Here is a 21,660-nt window from a genome sequence, read left to right as displayed (position 1 = left end):
TGCATTGTGTTTTTCCAAATACTTTTAGCATGCTCTGATCAGCAAGTGTAGAAGTTTTATTATTGAGAAATTTCACCAGAATACTTTGACCAGCACACCTAAGAATGACCTGCATTGAAAAATAGCATTAGCACACTACCAACAGTAAGTGAAAGAATGTTCAAGCTTTTTTTTTTTTTGCTTGTACAGCAAGTGTAGTATTGAACTTATTGAGAAATCACCTTCATGAATTCTAATCAGCAAGTATGAGACTTGAGATCATTAGAAAATAGTCATTTTAGAAACTTTCTTGGAAGTGGATACTTTAAATTTTCTGAAATATAGACTTCATCCATGTCTTACAAGTGTTGTAATTGGTCTCATCTTAAAGTACGTTTTGGAGGCCCCACCAACAAGGATAAGCATTGGCTTCATTCACAAATAGCCTTAGAAAACGTAGTAGCCAATGTCTTGTGATTTCTGTTTAAGACTGACTCATGTACCCAACAAACTAAATATTTTATGGATTTTTCTTCTAGTTTCCATGTACAATTTCAGCCCAGTGTGGTGGTGTACACCTGTAATTCTTGCACTTGGGAGGCTGAGGAAGATCTCTGTGAGTTAGAGGGCACTCTGGAGCTACGGAGTGAGTTCCAGATCACTGTTCCCTAAAGTGAGATTATACCTTGAACAAACAAACAAAAACTAGTGCAATTTAAACTATTTTTCTTCCGAATACAGGGTTGTATAGTGGTTAAGGTGTTGGATTTTGAAGCCGAAGGACTCAGGTTTGACTCCCCAAAACCCATGTAAACCAAATGGACAAGGTTGTACATGCACCTCAATTTTTTTGCAGGGAAATGCCAATTCCTTCTCTATATGTTTCTTCCTCTTACTCAAATAAATAAATGAAGAAATAAATAAATAAAATGAAGTCCAAATTATGTAGTGGAACAAATTACAATGAATTCTCACCAATGCTGGTCTTATACATATGGTCAGTTGTACCCACAATACTGTCTACCAATAGCTTTGTAATTTGTTACATATATATGAAAGTTCCTTTTTTCATATGGATTCATAATGTAGGTATAAAATTTTTTCCATTGCCTATGGAAGGTATACAGTCTTGTCTTAGGCAAGTTAAAATGTGAAGACAACTAACTATAAGAGATGAGAATTTAATTGTTATAATACTTTCCTAAAATTAAATATAGAATTTTATTGTATAAAAGGATAATTGGGGTATGATATGGGAAAAGAATTTACCATTTGTATGAACAGTCTTGATTTTGGAATGAAATGTTATAAAACTCCAGGTACATCACAAGCATTGTATTTTGGTACAGACCTGGTGCCTCATTACGTATTTTACAATACAATTCACCATGGCTTCTGTTGCTGTCCTTGTAAAATCACATAGTGATTGTATTTGTTCACCCATGTGCAAGAAACTGAGTTTACTGATCACCATAAACTTTCTTTGGAATAATCCTGCTAGAAATATAAATGATACCCAAACAATGATCTACAGTGGTTGCCTATCAGAATTGAATGAGAAAATGTCAATTTTCAGCATGACTGATGAGTTCTTCACACATGATTTAAACAGATAGATGTTGTCAAGTGTAAATTGAGTTTGTTTGTTTTTTTTTTTTTTTCATGGGAGGAAAGTGTGTTATGGGGATTTAGATCTTGACGGAGAGTAACTCTTCTGTCCTTAGCCATATCCACCCCAATATTAGTAGCTGGAAACAACCTATTTATAGAAGAATGAAGAAATTGGAAATAACTATTTACACATAGACAATGCAATGCTAGTTAGACATTAAAGCATAAGACTAGACTGTGAAAACTGATGAAAACATATAACTCTCTGGTATCGCTTCTGAGTCAGAATTCAATTGGTATCATAAAAACATTCAGTTGTATAAATTTTTCTCCACCTGTATTTGGGAATGGAATCACACTGGGAGAAGCTCCTGGAGATAGACTGCCCCTCTACCTGGGGATCTTTATGAAGGTGGTTTTCAACTTACCATGTGATACTCTCCAATTAGACCTCAGAGGTGTGGAATCTTCATTGTGATTATGGTGCCTGGGGACCTCTGGACGACCCTGGAATCTACTTTGTTGTGGTGCAGTGTTAGAGTCATTTTCCCAGGTTATATCGGTGGACCTGGGTGATAGCAGGTTTGGTCAGTTACAATATCTGGATGGATTCCTGATAGCTCCTTGGGACCCACTACTGACATCTATACAGAGCCTCCTGCCCCTGGAAGTGCCTAGATTTCATTTTGATCCCCCCACCACGACCACATATTAACTTTGATTCAGTTTTACTACTGTTCTCCCAGTAACCCATCTGACACAGCATCAGCATCCAATAAAGTGGCCAATGACTTTCTCCTACAAGATCTCTCATAAGGTTAATATCTCCCCATCCCATGGAGTGACCATCCTAATCAACATGACACACATGGACTGGTGGTTCTGTTATACCCCTCTTCCCTCTCTCTCTCTCCCTCTCTTTTGTAGATAGGGTTTCACTCTAGTGCAGGGTAACCGAAAATTAACAACAGAATCTCAGAATGGCTTCAATGTCAGTGATCCTCCTACCTCCATTTATTTGCTGGGATATAAGGTGTGCATCACCATACCTGTCCGTGTTCTCTTTTAAGAAAAACCAGGACCCCATTGTCATGCAACAAAGTATTCTAGGAAGCTATGCCTCTCTCCTAGCTCATGCACCTGCCAGAAAACTGCAGGATTCAAGTATCTCCCCAATTCAATACTCAAGGATTCACCCTGAGTCCCAGTTTTCAAAGCACTCTAAAACAATCCAGCCCAGGACATATCTTTGCATGATCTCAGGATGTCCCAGTATGAACACTACACAACCACTGAAGCCCCAAAACACTCACAGTAAACTCTGTACTAAATACCACTATGGACTGAGGTTGGAAACTCCCTTTCCTCCATTCTAACTCTGGCTGCCATCACGTCCCTCCTGTAAGTTATAGCCGATCAATATTCAAAGGCCATAATAAATCCCTGGCTACATTTGTGAGCACTGAGCAACCATACCAGCAAACATATTATGACAAAGAGAAGCTCAAAACCAAACCCAGATTCTGTGCAAGTTCTCAAAAACCCTGGGGCTCTCTTTTCTAGTCTCCTTTATTACATAACAGAGTATAAAAGGGTTTCTATCCTTAACATATTTCCTGTGGATGGTGCACATTCGGATGTGTAATGTCAATTTTCCACTTCCTATGTAGTATCACTTGTCACTAATTTCATTACCAAAATAAAGCAATGCCAAGCCCAGGCACAAACGAGCTCCAATCAGGATGTGCAAATTAAAGAGAAGAAAAAAAGAAAGAAAGATTACAGAGTCTTGTGATTACAGCATCTTTCAACATTCTCTGCAGAGTAGAGAGTTGACCTGATTTTCTGAGGAAGGGGGAAAGGAGGCACCAGGACCAGAAAGATTCTGCTGCTGGCGGTGGCTCTCAGTTGCTTTGTGTGTGCTGAGAAGAAACCTCTGAAGTTTCATGTCTACCTTGATCTCACAGAGTGTAGGTCATCATGATCTAAGGTGTATGACCCTTCTACAAGGGCAATAGTGTGATTTGATAAAGGCAATGTTTTACTGTTCTCCCTGTGTTTTAATAATCCTGTCTTTATCCTCTTGGCATATATTTCATGTTTTATTTTTACTTATTTATTTGACAGAGAAAAAGGGGAGAGAGAGAGAGATAATGTCGCTCCAGGGCCTCCAGTAATTGCATATGAACTCCAGGCATATACTCCACCTTGTGCATCTGGCTAATGTGGATCCTGGGGTATCAAACCTGGATCCTTTCGCTTTGCAGGCAAATGCCTCAACTGCTAAGCCATCCCAACCCCCCCCTTGATATTTTAAATAAGTTTTTTCTTGATATGAATGTGATAAGAATACAACTTTTTCTTGTACATATAATTTTATTTTTTTTTCTTTAGTACATAGCATCATAAATCGTGTTTTCTTGTTGAATGTGGGTATCAAAAGTATTTCACATCGGGCGTGGTGGCACACGCCTTTAATCCCAGCACTCAGGAGGCAGAGGTAGGAGGATCACCATGAGTTCGAGGCCACCCTGAGACTACATAGTGAACTCCAGGTCAGCCTGAGCCAGAGTGAGACCCTACCTCGATAAACCAAAAAATAAAAATAAAAAAATAAAAATAAAAAAAGTATTTCACTATATATGCACACACAAGAAAAATTTTTATAAATGCAACCAGATAAAGGATTATTTTTTTGTTTATTTGAAGTAGGGTCTTGCTGAAGCCCAGGCAGTCCAGGAATTCATTATGTACTCTCAGGCTTGCATCAAACTCACAGCTATACTCCCACATGCCCAGTGCTGGGATTAAAGATGTGCAACACCACACCCAGCTCCAAGGTAAAAGATTTTATGTTAATGTTTAATCTAAAATACAAAGTGGACTTCAGTACTGTAAATTCTTTCTGAAGTCTGGAAAATTATTGCATATACAATGATTTCTATGCATAGAACACTTATTCCTCTTGTGTATGGAAATTGACTTTGTGTTTTGAATATTTAGCATTCAGTTGTCATAACTTATCTTTATTTCAAAATCGATGAATACCTTTGTATTTCTGTATCCATCTTCCTTCATCACTGCTCATCTAGTTCCACAATGGTTCTTTTAAGAATTTGGGCTGGAGATATGGCTTAGGGGTTAGGCCTTACCTATGAAGCCTAAGGACCCTGGTTCAAGGCTCGATTCCTCAGGACCCACGTTAGCCAGATGCACAAGGGGGCGCATGCATCTGGAGTTCGTTTGCAGTGGCTTGAGGCCCTGGCACACCCATTCTCTCTCTCTCTGCCTCTTTCTCTCTCTGACACTCTCAAATAAATAAATAAAAACAAACAAAAAATATTTTAAGAATTGTCTCACACACACACACACACACACACTCACACACTCACACACACACACAAAAGAAAGAGAGAGAGAGAGAGAGAGAGAGAGAGAGAGCATAGAAACAAAACAATACAATAAAAGCACCACAATTAACTGGGCATGGTGGCATATGTCTTTAATCTCAGCACTCCAGAGGCAAAGGTAGAAAGATCTTGAGTTCAAAGTAACCTAAGAATACATAGTGAATTCCAGAACACCTGTGACTAGAGTGAGCCCTACAAAAAACTGTTACAGTTTATATCTTGGAAATCAATAAAATTATCCTGTAAATGTGTTCCCTTCCATGTTGTATTTTGGCTAAGTTTTCTATAACTTTCCATGCCATACTTTGTCCTTTTCACTTAAAAAATGTTATGGTGGAATGGATAACCACTCTTATATATAGGTTTTACTTTTATTGAATTTATTTTTTTCACTTCATAAACCATTTTTAGTATTTAAAAAGGATGTCCATAGCTAATAAAATAAATAAAAATTGTATGCATATCTTAAAAAATGAGTAGCTAAGATTAAACAAAATTTTGCCAAAAATTTACTTATATCACCATAAGCTACAAATAATCCTATACATCCCTTGGACTTAACCATATTTTCAAGGGATATGACTGTAATTTACATGGATTTGAAACTATATTACCACCCACAAGATTTGATGTTTATATTTTGATAAAAATAATGTGCCATGGTTCCAATAGAAATAGATGAGAAAAGTTAGAGGAATGGGTGACACATATAACTGGACTTGTTTTTAAGTTCTCAGGGAATTGTGGCACAGTGTCCATAGCCTCACCAGTTAATCAGCATACTAGAGCTTCATCTGTTAAGGATTTATGTACATGAGGTTGAATTTTATGATGGTTGTAAGGAAATTTCATCACTTTTAATTTGAGGTCAGCAAGATTTTTCTTGTGTGGATGAAAAACATGTGGCATTGTGGCTGGAACAAAATTGTAAAATTTCCACTGAAACACAAAAATCTCTATGAAAACTTGAGTTGCTGTCCAGTCTTGAAAGAACCATGAGGTCTTAGCTCATGCTACATTTCATTCCCTGCCAGCGCCCAGTTAGAGTGTCATGAATAAATTGTAAATGACCCAGAGATGCACAGCTGCAGATGATGTTAATGATTTTTATTCACTTTTTGAAGTTGCTAAGAAAAATATGTTACCTTTCATGAACACAACTTCACAAAATCTGGAAGACACGATGGCTTTGCTTTGGATTTTTTTAAAATTTAGCAGATAAAATATCATACTCTCTTGTCTTAACTCAGTCTATGTAGACCATGCCTTTGATCTCAGTAACTCTTGCCTCACACTCTCAGTTCATGCGACACCAGGCATATGCCCTACCATACTATATGCACTTGCTTGGAAAAGTCATGAATTATTTATCAGCTAAAATTCTATAGTGTCATAATGTCAGGGTATAATTATGGGTTATTTTCTTAGACATAGCAATCAGGGACATATACCTGAAGTTATTCACAATTTTTGTTAGCAGAATTATTTATATGTTGAGTTCTAGCAAATCCAGGGTAAAAAGGAAACATTCCATCTCCAACAGCCTCCTCCAACACCCAAAATAATCACCTGCTTCATTGTGAAGGACTTTATGAGAAAAGAAATGTCCCCTCACCATTGTATTCCACACACTTATTTAATAATGGCCTTCCATAAAGTGAGTGAATCTGTTGATACATGCATGAGACTAAGGACAGAGTCTTACTGCAAAAACATTAACTCTAGAAATAAGAAAATTTCAACAAATATTTTTACTAGTCATAGAAACTTGAAAGATATCAGGAATCTGACCTCTTCTCTTCCCCACTTAAAAAATTCTATGACTTGTGGAGATGGTTCTGTGGATACGTTTGTTTGTCATTCAAGAATGAGGAGCTTAACTGAGTTTGTTAGAATATAAAAATCCAGGTGTTTTAGCATAGTTCTGAAGCCCCAGCAGTAGGGAAGCACAGAAAGCATGACCACAGACGTGCCTATGATTTCCCTGGGAGATTCAGTGAGATCCAGGTTCAGCAAGAAATAACTCACCCTGAGGAATAGGATAATGACATTGACAGCAGGCTCACCTTTGCACATGCCACACGCAAATCAGCATTTCTACAAGTATTAATGTGCATGATACTCACATACACATGCAGAAAAACCATTTACAATATCAAGACCACACTGGAAATAACCATTGTGTGCAGAATTTCAATTATTTGAAAAATAAGTCAAAATTCAGACACTATTTCCCTCTCTTGTATTAGGATTTAATGTAAAAAAATCTAGTTGCCAAATATTCAAGTGAAATCTAATATATTAATGACTAGAAATCAATTTTTGGATAGTGTCTTTATTGGGTGATAACATACGAGAACTGGAAGAACTAGAGATGAAGGATGATGTAACTCTTTTTACCTGTATTTTCAGGATGTAGTGGATGATGTAACTAGGAAATTAGAAAAACAAAATATTGTTAATAAGTTGAATGAGCGGTATGATTTTGTATGACTTTCATGACATGCCACTATTTCATATTATAAATATTGTTCAACAAAAGTTGATTTTTTCAAAAGTCTTCTTCCTATTAAAATAAGGTAATACTTTGATAGATGGTATGCATCCAGGTATTTATCCATTTCCTCCAAGTTATCCAATTTTGTGGAATAGATGTTTTAGAAATATTTCCTGATGATTCTTCCAATTTCACTTATGTCTGTTGTGATCTCTCCCTTTCGATTCTGAATTTTGTTAATTTGAAGATTTTCCATCTTTTGCTTGATCAAATTGGCCAGGGGTTTGTCAATCTTGTTTATTTTTGAAAAGAACCAGCTCTTTGTTTTGTCAATTGTCTTAATTGTTTACTTGGTTTCCAATTCATTAACTTCTGCTCTGATTTTAATTATTTCTTTCCTTCTGGAGCTCTTTGGGTTGGATTTTTCTTGTTTTTCCTGTTCCTTTAGGTGGATGGATAGGTTATTGATTTGGGATCTTTCTGTCTTTTTTTATGAAGGCATTAAGTGCTATGAATTTTCCCCTGAGGACCACCTTCATTGTGTCCCATAAGTTTTGGTGTGATGTGTTCTCATTGTCATTCCATTGCAGAAATTTTGCAATTTCATTTTTTATTTCATCCACTACCCTTTTATTGTTTAAAAGTGTGTTGTTCAGAATCCAGGTACCATTGGGATTCTTGGTGGGTCTTTTGTTGTCGATGTCTAGCAATATAGCATTGTGAGCTGATAGCATGCAGTGAATTATGTCAATCTTCCTAAATATGTGGAGGCTTCCCTTGTGACCCAGTATATGGTCTATTTTAGAGAATGTTCCATGGGCTGCTGAGAAGAATGTGTAGTCTGTGTATTTGCGATGGAAAGTTCTGTAGATGTCCATTAGGTCTAAGTGATCTATGATATTGTTGAGCTCTTTTACTTCCCTTTTGATTTTTTGTTTGGGTAATCTTTCTATTACTGATAATGGTGTATTGAAGTCCAAAGCTATGATGGTGTTGGTGGTTATTTCTGTTTTATTGTCAAGTAGGTTTTGTTTTATGAACTGTGATGCCCCTGTGTTTGGTGCATACAGATTTATGATTGTAATATCCTCTTGATGGGTTGTTCCCTTGATAAGTAGGAAGTGGCCTTTGTCTTTTTTATTATTATTTTTTGTTTGATGTCTATTTTATCTGATATAAATATAGCTACACCTGCTTGTTTCTTATTCCCATTTACTTGGAATATTGTTTTCCACCCTTTCACCCTGAGGAGGTGCCTGTCTTAATGGTGAGGTGTGTTTCTTGAAGGCAACAGATTGAGGGGTCTAATTTTTTGATCCATCCTGTTAGCTTGTGTCTCTTGATGGGTGAATTAAGGCCATTAATATTTAGGGTAATGACTGTGAGATTTGATTAGATCCCCACCATATTGTGATGGTAAATGTGGGTTGGTGTTTTCATGGACTTTGAAGGTTTTTGTGCCTACTTCGAGTTTGGTTATTGTGATCTGCTTCTTGTAGGCAAAACAAGCAAGGGTGCTGTTTTCCTGATGAACCGGATACCAACACAAGGGGGAAGATCAGCACAGAGAAAAATCAACTCTTACCAAATCAGAGAGCCACAACTTATAATATCCAGGAAATGGAACCAGCCTAGATGTCCCTCCACTGATGAATGGATAAGGAAGATGTGGCACATTTATACAATGGAGTTCTACTCAGTGGTAGAGAAAAATGAAGTTATGAAATTTGCAGAAAAATTGGTGGATCTGGAAAGGATTATACGCCGTGAGGTAACCCAGCCCCAGAAAGCCAAGCACCACATGTTCTCCTTCATATGTGGATACTAGCTACAGATGATTGGGCTTCTGTGTGAAAAGGAAAATACTTAGTAGCAGAGGCCAGTAAGTTAAGAAGGAGATATAAAGGGAAGAGAAAGGAAGGAAGGAGGGTACTAAATAGGTTGGTATTGAAAATATGTAAGTACAATGATTGAGATGGGGAGGCAATATGATGGAGAATGGAATTTCAAAGGGGAAAGTGTTGGGGGGGGGAGGGAGAGTATTACCATGAGATATTTTTTATAATTGTGGAAAATGTTAATAAAAATTGTGAAAAGAAAAACAAACAAATAACTAAAATAAATAAAAAATAAGAGAGCCAGAGCCCCAGAGGCCTCCAACATCTCATCACTGAAGCAGACCAAAAGTGAATCTAACATGGCTCAGGGAACTTTTGCAGAAGAGGGTGCAGAAAGAGTGTCAGCGCCACATATTGCATCATGATATGCAAAGACATTTATCTTACCCATAACTTTGGGCTAACTCCACAAGGCATGACCCATATACCTCAACAAGGAGGGGCCACGGGGAGGGGGTAGGTCATGGATGAGCCTAATTTTGATACCAAACTGACTGTATTTACTGCATACAAAAGTATTTAATAAAAATATGATTAAATAAATAAAATAAGGTAATACAAACAAAACCTAGGGAGGAAACAATCTTACACTTTATGTTTTTGTTTTTGTTTTTTTCTCACAAATTGGGATATAAGGAACTGTGAAGTAGAGATAGATAATTAGATGGTAGATAGCTAGATAGATAGATAGATAAATAAATAATAGATAGGACACAGCAATATAATTCTACATGTAGAATCAATGTTGTTAAAATGCTACTTTCGTTTTACTGGCCTGTACATTACTGACTTTAATACTATGACCTGAATGTATACATTCAAAACACAGAAAAAATTGCCTTCCAAAAGTTTCACCTTTTAATCTATTTATTTATTTATTTTTATACTTATTTATTTGAAAGTGGCAGAGAAAGAGGCAGATAGAGAGAGAGAGAGAGAGAGAGAGAGAATGGGCACGTCAGGGCCTCTGGCCACAAAGCCATCTCTCCAGGCCTATTTATTTATTATACCATTTTATTATGTCATTTATTTATTTATTTATTTTTGTTTATTCTAGGTAATTTTTCACTCTAGTCCCAGCTGACCTGGAATTGACTATGTAGTCTCAGGGTGTCCTCAAACTCATGATGATCCTCCTACCTCTGCCCCCTGAGTGCTGGGATTAAAAGCATTCACCACCATGCCAGGCTAGTTTCACCTATTTCTAAACTTTGATGGAATGTTCTGAGATGTTATATCTATTTGTTCTATGATTCCATTTTATCTACTTGCTTCTCATTGGTGAGAATGAAATATTAATGTCACTTTTAAAAAGTAATTTTCTTTCTGTTTACTAAAGATATCCATAGGATAGGCAGAGAAATTATGTGTGGCAGACATGAACTAAAGTGTGAGTTTACAGATGTCAAAATTTCAGTCTCATCCTTGACATGATGGGGGTGGCTGTCATTCCCAAATACACCTGCACCTGGAATCCAATGTATGAAGGAACATTTGTCTGTCTCCATTAAGAGCTAGGACTTCAGGCCATCATGAGATACAGACAGACCTCCCAGCAAGATGTGCTTCATTTCACCCACAATTTGCCCAACCCCTCAAAAAAAGTGAACCATGCTGACACAGACTCAAATGTTCAGAAATCTGTGAAATATTTACTATGAACTTCATAAGTGAATGCAAGGCATAGGGTAGTCAATTCTTTTTCATGTGTTCAGTAGTATGTTGCAAATTAACTGATGCATAATATTTCTTATAATTTGTGTGTCGACAAGATGGACTGTGCCACTGATACAGACTCAAAACACTGAATTTAAAATATCTACTTCGAAGCAAATCTAGTGAGTATCAGATCCTTAAGGGTGACTATGGGAAACCAACTCTACAGTGCCTTCAGCCTCACGGCCACATTGTTTACTGCCTGTTGCTCTGAGCCAATGTTGGACCAAAGCATCTTTCCACATGAGAGTTTTATTATTTTTAACTCTTCCAGGTGATCCACTTCAATTTTTATGGACTAAACCAAGACAGGTTATTGTTTAAAATGCCACTAACAGTTGGATGTTTCATGAGCCATATCATAACTCTCCAAGAGTCTGGTTAAATTACCTCAGTGGGGATTACAGAATTAAATATAATGATTCAGATCTGCTGGTTTTGACATTCTTTTTTAAAAAATTTAATTTATTTATTTATTTGAGAGTGACATACAAAAGGGAGAGAGAGAGAGAGAGGGAGAAAGACAGAGAGAAAAAGAGAGAGAGAGGGAGAGAGAGAATGGGCACGCCAGGGTCTCCAGCCACTGCAAACAAACACCAGATGCGTGCGCCCCATTGTGCATCTGGCTAATGTGGGTCCTGGGCAATCAAGCCTCGAACCATGGTCCTTAGGCTTTACAGGAAAGTGCTTAACCATTAAGCCATTTCTCCAGCCGCCCCCCCCCCACTTGACATTCTTAAAACATTGTGTATAAAGGATTGAGCAACTTCAAACATACAAAATATCAAAAGGTATTTAGCTCTCATTTTCATATGTATGGATTTCTCTTGTCAGCAACAAATTCTGCTAATTATTACAAATTGTACTTGCAAAATGCTCTGAAAAAATGTATTATATTTTGCCTATGCATTTTGAGAAAACCCTTATCTCACAAGGTTCTCATTTTGGCATTATTCAATTATTGCATGGCCAAAAGGCACAGACATTTACTTTCAGATGCAGTAAGCACATTAGAGCCCTTTGACATCAACTATGACCTTGAAAATTTTAGTTTACAGTGAACATTTAAGTAATACATAATTTAAATAGTGATATTGTTGTGTTCCTACTCTACCATTGTGAAAAAAAGAAACACGAATAACATAAAACCTAAGACTGTTTTCTTTCACAGTTTCAAAAGCATAATGCAAGTCCTCATAATGCAAACTCATATAGTGACCCCAAGATTTATTATTTATATCACATTCTAAGGTTGCCCTATGGGATGGGATGTGATCAACACATGACAGTTTATGTTCTCCATGCTTTCAAGTTGTTGCATGTGTTTGATTAGAATTTGTGGGAAATCCATGGACTGATGAAATGACTGCAATTTTAATGAAAATTGGCAATGTATCCATAGGTACTTTGATGATTAATATAAAATTTTGGTATTTATAGTAAACATTGCTCTACAACATTCTAACTGCTAACTTCTCAATTTTTCATTCTCAAATGTATGAATGAATCAATTAATAATTAAATTTTTTGGAGAAGGAATTTGAAATAGGGTCTTACTCTTACCAAGGGTGATGTGGAATTCAATATTTAGTTTCAGGATGGCCTTTAACTCATTATGATCCTCCTATCCTATCTCTGCTCCTGAGTGTTGGGATTAAGGCATGCAATACCAATGCCCTCCTAATAAATAAATATTTTAAAATGGGGCCAAAGAGATGGATCAGAGGTTAAGGATTTTGCCTGCAATCCTCATCAGCCAAAGTTTAATCACTCAGTGCCCACTTAAAGCCAGATTCAGAGTGTATGGGGAACATCTGAAGCTCATTTGCAATGATTGGAAGCTCTGGCTTGACCATTCTCAATCTCCCCCACTCTCTCTTCTATAAAGTGTACAAATAAAAATATTTTAAGTATCCATTATCCAGCCATAGTTTTCAAGTTTAGGTCAATAGTTAATGCAGTTCCAATATAGGTTTTTTTAAGGCAAAGAAACAAAGTAGCTAAATATTTTCCTTTTCTGTATATATCTCCTATGATTTTATCAAAGCTTAATCTGTATTTAAATTTTTTAAATATTGATATGGGAAGCATATGTTCTACCCAGACAATTATTAAATGACAAATGAGTTAATATATTCCAGAAAGGTCATCCCAACTTTTATTTATATCACTGCTGTCCTTAGGCACTCAGCAGTTAAGAACTTCAAAAAAAATTGTTTGCTAAAGAGAGAGAAAGAGAATATGGGCACTCCAGTACCTCTGGTCACTCCAAACAAACGCCAGATGTATGCCCCAGTTTCTACACTTGTCTGATGAGGGTACTGAGGAATAGATCCTGAGTACTTAGGTCTCAAATGCAAGGATCTTAACCTCTAAGGCATCTCTTGAGGCCAGAAGTTAGAGTTTAAATGACCTTAGTTTTAATGTGATGCAACCAAATTCATGCTCATGTACCTGCACCTAACAGCTTGGACTTAACATTACCTCAATACATACATGAGTACAATTATTCAGCTTTATATCTTTTGTAAGTAGGGCATTTGGGATGTGTTCAATTAGAGACACAGTTTTCATTTAAGATTAAGTGGTTGAAAATAGTATTAGAAAAATAAGATTCTCTTCACTCCAGTAGAACATTTACTAAAATTGGAATGATACAGATTAGATTAACATGGCCCTGTTCAAAAATGGCAAACAGATTCCTGCTGTATTCCATATTTTATTTTATTTGCTTTTATTCATTTGAGAAAGAGGGGAGAGAGAGAGAAGGAGAGCAGGGAGAGAGAGAGAAAGAGGGAGAATTAGCATTCCAGGGCCTACAGCCACTGCAAACAAACCCCAGATACATGTGCCAGCTTGTGCATTTGGCTTATGTGGGTCCTAGGAAATTAAATCATGGTCTGTTGGCTTTGAAGGCAAATGTCTTAGCCACTAAGCTGTCTCTCCTATCCATGTGTTCCACAGTTTAAATAAAGAAAAAATAGACAATCAAATAAGTAAAAGATATGGTACTGTCATCTAATCTTGAAACCGTATTTCTTCTCAGTCCCAAAGGTGAATTACTTCTCAGTGTATTTTGTCTCAACCAATTTTTTGATGTTAAAATTCGACTATTTTTATAATGAATATGAGCATCAACATGTGTTTGTTGTAGTACATAAGTATTCAATTTAATTCTCTGTTGGAGAAAATACCATATCGTTAGTACTTTGGGGATGCATGTGTAGGCATTGTTCTCATGATCTAACATGGTATAGGAATGTGTTCACATGTGTCTTAAAACCTTACCATAACTTGTGCCAGGCACAGTGGCACATGCCTTTAATCCTAGCATTCTATAGGCAGAGGTAGGAAGATTGATGTGAGTTCAAGGCGCCCTGAGACTACATCCCGAATTCAAGGTATACCTGGGAACAAATAAGACCATAACTTGAAAAACAAACAAAACAAAAAAATAATAAAAACACAAAACCTTACCATAACTTTATAAGACATATGTAATTCTCTGTTTTGTTGGTTTGTTTTTCTGTATTTTTGTATCAGTACCTCTGTAACTCTGAATTATGTGAATCATGCTCTCCAGCCCACTTTTGAAACAAAATTATAGCAATTCTTCTTCTACAGACATCCACATAAAGATTGAAGGATCTCACCCCAAGTAAGACTTGCAATACTACACACACACACACACACACACACACACACACACCAAGCATACAACAATATCCAATACCTGATTCTCACACTGAAGATCAGGTATATGTGAGGTCATGACAAATCATTGCATGATGGAGTCATTGAGTATTGCCACCTAACACAGGAAAGGATGTTGGACTGGAGCTATTTCCACAAGAAAAAAACAGTGGAATCACTTATGTTTTCTGATGTTAACTTCACATCTCTTCTATAATGGAACTAAAATTTATTGTGTCAAAATAAATGTGAAGTTTTTGGCTTTTGGTTTTCTTTTGTTTGTTTTTGTTGAAAATAGAGACAAAGAGGAACATACGGACATCAATATCAGTAGAAATGACTTGGGAAGAATTAGTGATTCAGAAAACAGGCGGATTTAGGAGGAGGGAGAACAAAGGTCTTAATATCAAGTAATATTTTTGCATAAGTATGGGAATTGTCAGTAAAACTTTTACAAAATCTATAGTAGAACTCATGGACTATGTGAACACTTTAGGTGATTTCCTCGCTCATTTATTTTGTTACACAAAGAGTAGAGAGTAGATTCCACAACATAGATTGAAATAAAATAGAAACAGTGTTGTTGATACACTCAGATCCAATCATCACAAAATTCTAAATATGCTTTACAGAATTCCTTTCTTTTAGAAGTGCAAATATTAGAGAAGAAATTACTTTCATGTCATTTTCCCAAAATCTACAAAATGATATAATTCTGAATGTATGAATTGATCTCCAATTAAGTTTCCCTTGCTGGGTTACATTATCAACATGAGGGGATAATGAACAGAAGGAATAATGTGCCACTGTGGAAATAAAGCTTGATCAACCTATAGTTCATAAATGAGGATGGGATTTGTCCTTAGAAAGGATCCTAATAGCTATATTTTCTGAATTATCTTCCATGAAATGCAGCAAATTGCCATACTATCAGTGAAGAGACACAGACAGAATATAACAAGATTATTAATGAGAAGAAAATTCCAATTCAAAATATCCTGGATGTCACCAAGACAGGTGAATCACTCTTGTACTACCATAGGAAAATACCATAGGAAAAGCTTAAAGTTTAAAGAATCTCTGTCATCCTCTGTAGCTATTTCTCATTCAGAATACTTATATTAAAAATATTTCATTTATGAAGTGAATGTCATACCACTTTACCCTCTCTTTGTTGTATTTTACAGACACATGTTCGAAATGGAGATATTGACTGTGTAAGTTAAGCCATGTCTCTCGCACCTCTTCAAACGCTCAAGTTAAATGACACTTGAAATCCATTCATTCACTAAAACAAAAATTATTAATACAAAAGCATGAAATAAATGGTATATTGGTGTAATATTTATAATTCATGTAACATGAAATTAGTCCAGGTATATAGTGATTTTATTTAAATGAAGAAAGAATTAATGAATTTAATAGTAAATGAAATCTGAAATCTGATTATTAATCATTTTAATTCTCTTTTGAATGCTGACATCACATTAACAGTATACTTAAAATATATCAATGAGTCTCATCATTGCCATGTGTGGCCTAGAGGTACATATAATTACTGTGAGTTTGGGGCATCACTATAAACACAGAATCTCACACTTCTATCATGACAAGAAGAGTCATCTGAAGTAGTAGATCCTGTAAAATATGCCAGCATAAATGTACTTGATAACCCAAAGACAGTGCCCATTGGTTTTAGTTTGTATTCATTCACATTGTCTTTGTTCCAGCAACACCCATATGAATTTCTTTATACCCTGGCACTGATCATGTTCACCATATCACCTCACAGGTATGTAAATGACTATCACTTATAATTCTCCAGGTTAAAAGAAGATACACAATGGTTACAGCGACTAGGTCTCTATGGAACCAGAATCAAAAACCACAGACTTGTAATCATCTTTCATTACTGATTGTTCTCTCGTCTTTATGAGTATTTTTGATTCTTCACCCAGTCTGACCTGTCCATGTTTTTCCCATTACTGTTTTTAGTACTACCAACTCCCACTGTTATTAAATGAATTGATTTCATATACCTGTCGATGCATTCTGAATAAAATAATGTATTACTGAAACTTAGATGAACTGGCCCCATCTCATAGTACTTATCACACTTTGGAAACATTTTTGTTTGCCTTTTGTTTTAGAAAAGCCCATTTGGCAGTGGGGAAGTAAGCGGTAAAATCCAGTCAGTTTTGAAGTAGAAAAATATGCAGAATTTTGAATAAATAGTATTGTCTGTGCTTTGTCACATTTATATTTGAAAATCAGGAAGTATATGGATTATATGACAAAGAGGTTAAAACATAGCATGTTACTGAATTCAGACAACTGAACTGAGATCTGGGTATGGTTGTCCACACCTCTAATCCCAGTTCTTGTGTGGTGGATGTAGGAGGATTGCCATTAGTTCATGGAAATTGTCATTCGTCATGAGTCTACTTTATTAACTCATAACATAACCTACATTATGAGATTCAAAGTTGAATTTTTAATCCTCTCTGCACCTGCACTGTTGCCAAGTACTAGCTCCCAGCACTAGATACCCTTCATCATTTTCTATATGCTGTCTGCATATATTCACTGCTATTTTCTTCTAAGTTCTAAGTTGGCACATCAGCCCAAATCACTGCCACCCAGAACTCAAACTTGACTCTAACACCTCTCTTCTTTCCCAAGACAGGATAAGTTTTGTACTCCCTGTCTTACAATAGTAAACTCTTTTGTTCATCAGCATTTATAAAACTTCATAAGTGTCCTTTCTTTAAATCCCTTAAGGAATTATTTTCACTTAAGCTTTCTTCCTATATCTTTCACTGGAAACATGCCTTAAAGAGAGACGATCTTCCCTTTCAGCTGTGTGCCCCTCAAGTCTGAGTTGACACTGTGAGGTCACTAAATTACAATCTCTTGTTGTCTGAGACAATATTGTGTTCCAGTAACTAAAAGCTTCTCTTATTTTCTACATTTGTCCCACTACTGTTCTACACATGAACAGATATCCTTGGTATAGTCAGGATTGTGAGAATGACTTGGAGACTGTTTGCATAATGCTATACAATACAGAATTGACCTGAGTTGTTAATTTGCAAGTTAGCAATAGCAACATGACTGAATTATAAGTGACAACACACAAGAACAAATTATACATGGGACAGAGAATACACTGAACACTCACCCTGACCCACTCTATACACATGGGGACGTGTCAACAGAGTTCCTATTTAGTGAAATATCTATAATTATAATAACATGTGTGGACCTGGTCTTACTTTAATATTTGTCACAAACAAATATCAGCTAATTTGCAATGGACATAGATGATTGACTTTGTGCTGTTAGTAATGAAATTATGCTTTGCTTGCATAAGAAGAATAGCCTTAAACTTGGAGAGCAACTTTAGAAAGACTCAGGGAATGGAGTGACATGTCCACTGGGACATGGCTTTTGCTTCACCATCTGTTACATGACAGTGGATTCCAGGGTAAGGATGAATGTTTTGTCCATTGAATCTCAATGTTATCTTGATGTGAACAAATCAAGTTTCCACTTCATCTTGTGGCTCAATTAGCAACATTTCATTAGTGGAATGTAGCCAGGCCAAACAGCTCAGCAATGTCTGACTCACAGGACAGAGAAAACTTGTGTAAACCCTTGACAGGAACAATGAGTTCATTCCATGTCACACAAACAGAGATTCCTTGGGACTGTGCATTGTGATTTTGGATATGACAGAAAAAGTGGAGCAAAGAATCAGGTGTTAGGCAAAGAAACCCTTTCACCTGAAACATGTGCACTTCAAAATTGCTCTGCATAACAACAAAAGAACACAAGGGGAAGAATTTCCTGTTTCATCTGCTGCAAAGGATGGAAATGGTAATCTCCATGTTAGATTCTGAGTCTGACATAGGTCACTAACATTAAGATTTTCTGTTACATCACTTGTCTGGAAAAAAAAAAAAACAACAGTGGGATATGGCTCAATCTCAGGATAATCTGGGGGAAAAATATTTACTCTCTCCCTGTCCTTACAATATTGGTTTTATATTCAAACTATTTCTGGGCTGGGCTGGGCTGGAGAAATGGTTTAGCAGTTAAGCGCTTGCCTGTAAAGCCTAAGGACTCAGGTTCAAGGCTCGATTCCCCAGGACCCACATTAGCCAGATGAACAAGGAGGCACCTGCGTCTGGAGTTCGTTTGCAGTGGCTGGAGGCCCTGGCATGCCCATACTCACTCTCTATCTGCTTCTTTCTCTCTCAAATAAAATAAATAAATAAAAGGTTAACAAAAACAATATTTTCAAAGCTTTTATAATACATCATGAATGGGGTGTAGACCAGAGTGAAACTTGGGTCTGTGTTGGTCCTTTGGGTCAGGGGTCAGAAGTTAGTACTGGATGAGAACATAGTGGTTGATATTGCAGTCTGTGGTTCTAAAGGAGAATGGGTTTCTGTGGTTGTAGTGGTGTGTGATACAGAGGTTCTCGTCCTGGGCCAGAGACACAGTAATAGTTGTCTTTTTCAGCTGGAGTGACACCAGGTTGGGGTAGGTGTCCTTAACCTGTAGAATCTTCAATATGTCCCTGCACTGCATTCCACTCAGTCTGTTGCTCTCCAGAAACATTTGCAGTGGCAGTATCTCCTCCAGCCTCAGGTATTGCCAAGATCTTAGAAACTGAGCATATGATACCCCAGCATCCGTATAAGATGCCAGAGCTAGAAGAGCTCATGATTCATTGTGGGTCCATTTACCATGAAATCCATAATTTCCTTCTCCAGCATGCAGTAATACTCCTCACAGAACCACAGAACTCACTGCAGTCCCTAGAACCCCTTCATATCTGTAACCGCTCCATAAATTCAGTACATTTCCTCCAAACACAGCTGCAGCATAGAGCTTGATACATCCACCAGGCCCCAGTGTGACTGCATGTTCCATTCTTGTCAGCTGTTCTTTCTGCCATCCCTCCATGACACTAGTAGCAACCACCGGACTCTGGCCTATAGTCCCCATACAATGCCCCTTTGCAGAGGACTCCAGGACACCAAGCTTCTGCTCCCAGGTCCATGTACTGACTTAGACACTGGTGTCCCAGCAGACATCTTTTTAATCACTAGCTCCCTTTAGTGCAGACCATTAACGTGGCAGGGTTTGATGTCTTTTGTGGTGCATGTCCATCCATGTTTGTGATCTGTGATAAGGGTATCAGATTACTCTTTGAGCAAAGGCATGAATGTGCAAACTAAGATTTGAAAGTCTCAGTTAATGAAGTTATGTAGTAATTGGAGAGAGCAGGGTTGGAGAGATTGCTTAGCAGTTAGGGCCCGTGCCTGTGAAGTCTATGTACCCACTTTCTGTTCTCAAATCCCCATGTAAGTGAGATGCACATGTGGCACATGCTTCTGGAATTAGTTTGAGGTGGCTAGAGGCGCTGCTGTGCCCTTTCTTTCTCTCTATATGCTTCTTTTTCTCTATTTCTCTCAGAAATAAATAAATAGAAAATATTTACAAGTGTTCAGCAATTGAAGAGACCAGTTTCTAATACATTCTTCATCATGTAATTCAGGACAGAAGAGTGAGAAGTGTTGCTGTCATTGACATTTTAAGAGGACTTATTTTGCCCATCAAGGTAAGGGTTCAGCTCATTTTGTTCTTTATTTCTTACTTATTCAATTAGGGAAATAAAGCCAACTGAGTCAGACCCAACAATATCTCTCAGCCACAGAAAATCAAACACTCACCATGACCAATGGGATCCTTCCACATCTCAGAGTTGGGATATAACTGTCTTCCTCCCAGATTCTCTGCAGAAAGAGAGTCACTCTGAGCTGCTTGCAGAGGCAAGATGAGAAGCAGGATGATGAAGATTGTGTTGCTGGCTGTGGCTATCTGCATTGTGGTTGGTGTGGAGAACATGCCCTTGAAGGTACCATGTATCACATGAATTTTCAGAGTGGATTTCATCATGTTTCTGTGTCTCTCTCTCTCTTTTATACAGTCACAATTATGATTCTTCATGTGCATTTCTTCACATTTTGGGGTTTGTTTAATTTTGTTTTTTTTCAAGGCAGGGTCTCAGTCTAGCCCAGACTGAACTGGAATCAACTATGTAGTCTCAGTGTGGCCTCAAATTCATTGTGATTGTTCTACCTCTGCCTCCCAAGTGCTGGGATTAAAGGCGTGAAACACCACACCTGGCTCACATTTTGTTTTTTAAACAATCGGACCTTTATAGTCCTAACAATGTCTTTATTAAATTCTTCTAGTCTGCAGGGGTTAAGATGAACTTTTCTGTGTGACATGTATTTTATTTCCTTCATTCTTATTGTAATTAACCATATGTGGAATCTCAACAAATGGTTATGAAAAATATTCCACTACCTAAGAATATACAAAAAATCATTTTCCTAAATATCCCTTGAAAACGATGGTACATTACCCTTTTTAAAACTTTAATTTTATTTTATTTTAGAGCAACAGACACAGAGAAAGAGGGAAGGAGGGAGGAAAAGAGAGAGAGAGAGAGAGAGAAAATAGGCATGCCAGGTCTTCCAGCCACTGCAAATGAACTCCAGATGCGTGCGCCCCCTTGTGCATCTGTCTAAAGTGGGTCCTGGGGAATCAAGCCACGAACTGGGTCCTTAGACTTCATACGCAAGCATTTAACCGCTAAGCCATCTCTCCAGCCCTACATTACCTTTTATTCCGGTACAGGACCACATAACTTTTGGGGAATTATCAAGTGTGGGGAATATATAGGTTGTGTTTAACCCACTGCTATCTTTATTATTTTTTTTCTATGAGAGAGAGAGAGAGAATAATAAAAAAGATAATTGGAGCAACAGGGCCTTCC

At 37.1% G+C, this 21,660-nt stretch overlaps 1 non-coding gene across 1 annotated transcript; it reads left to right on the top strand.

Moving 5' to 3' along the window:
- Positions 1 to 13,724: 13,724 nt before the first annotated feature.
- On the top strand, positions 13,725 to 13,833 carry LOC123457129. Its single transcript, XR_006634903.1, has one exon. It is a non-coding gene; the product is annotated as a U6 spliceosomal RNA (small nuclear RNA).
- Positions 13,834 to 21,660: the final 7,827 nt, after the last annotated feature.

Source organism: Jaculus jaculus, chromosome Y, assembly GCF_020740685.1.
Source record: "Jaculus jaculus isolate mJacJac1 chromosome Y, mJacJac1.mat.Y.cur, whole genome shotgun sequence".
In the NCBI taxonomy this organism is placed as follows: domain Eukaryota; kingdom Metazoa; phylum Chordata; class Mammalia; order Rodentia; family Dipodidae; genus Jaculus; species Jaculus jaculus.
Note: the sequence above shows the minus strand (reverse complement) of the source record. Positions and strands in the feature narration are given on the sequence as shown.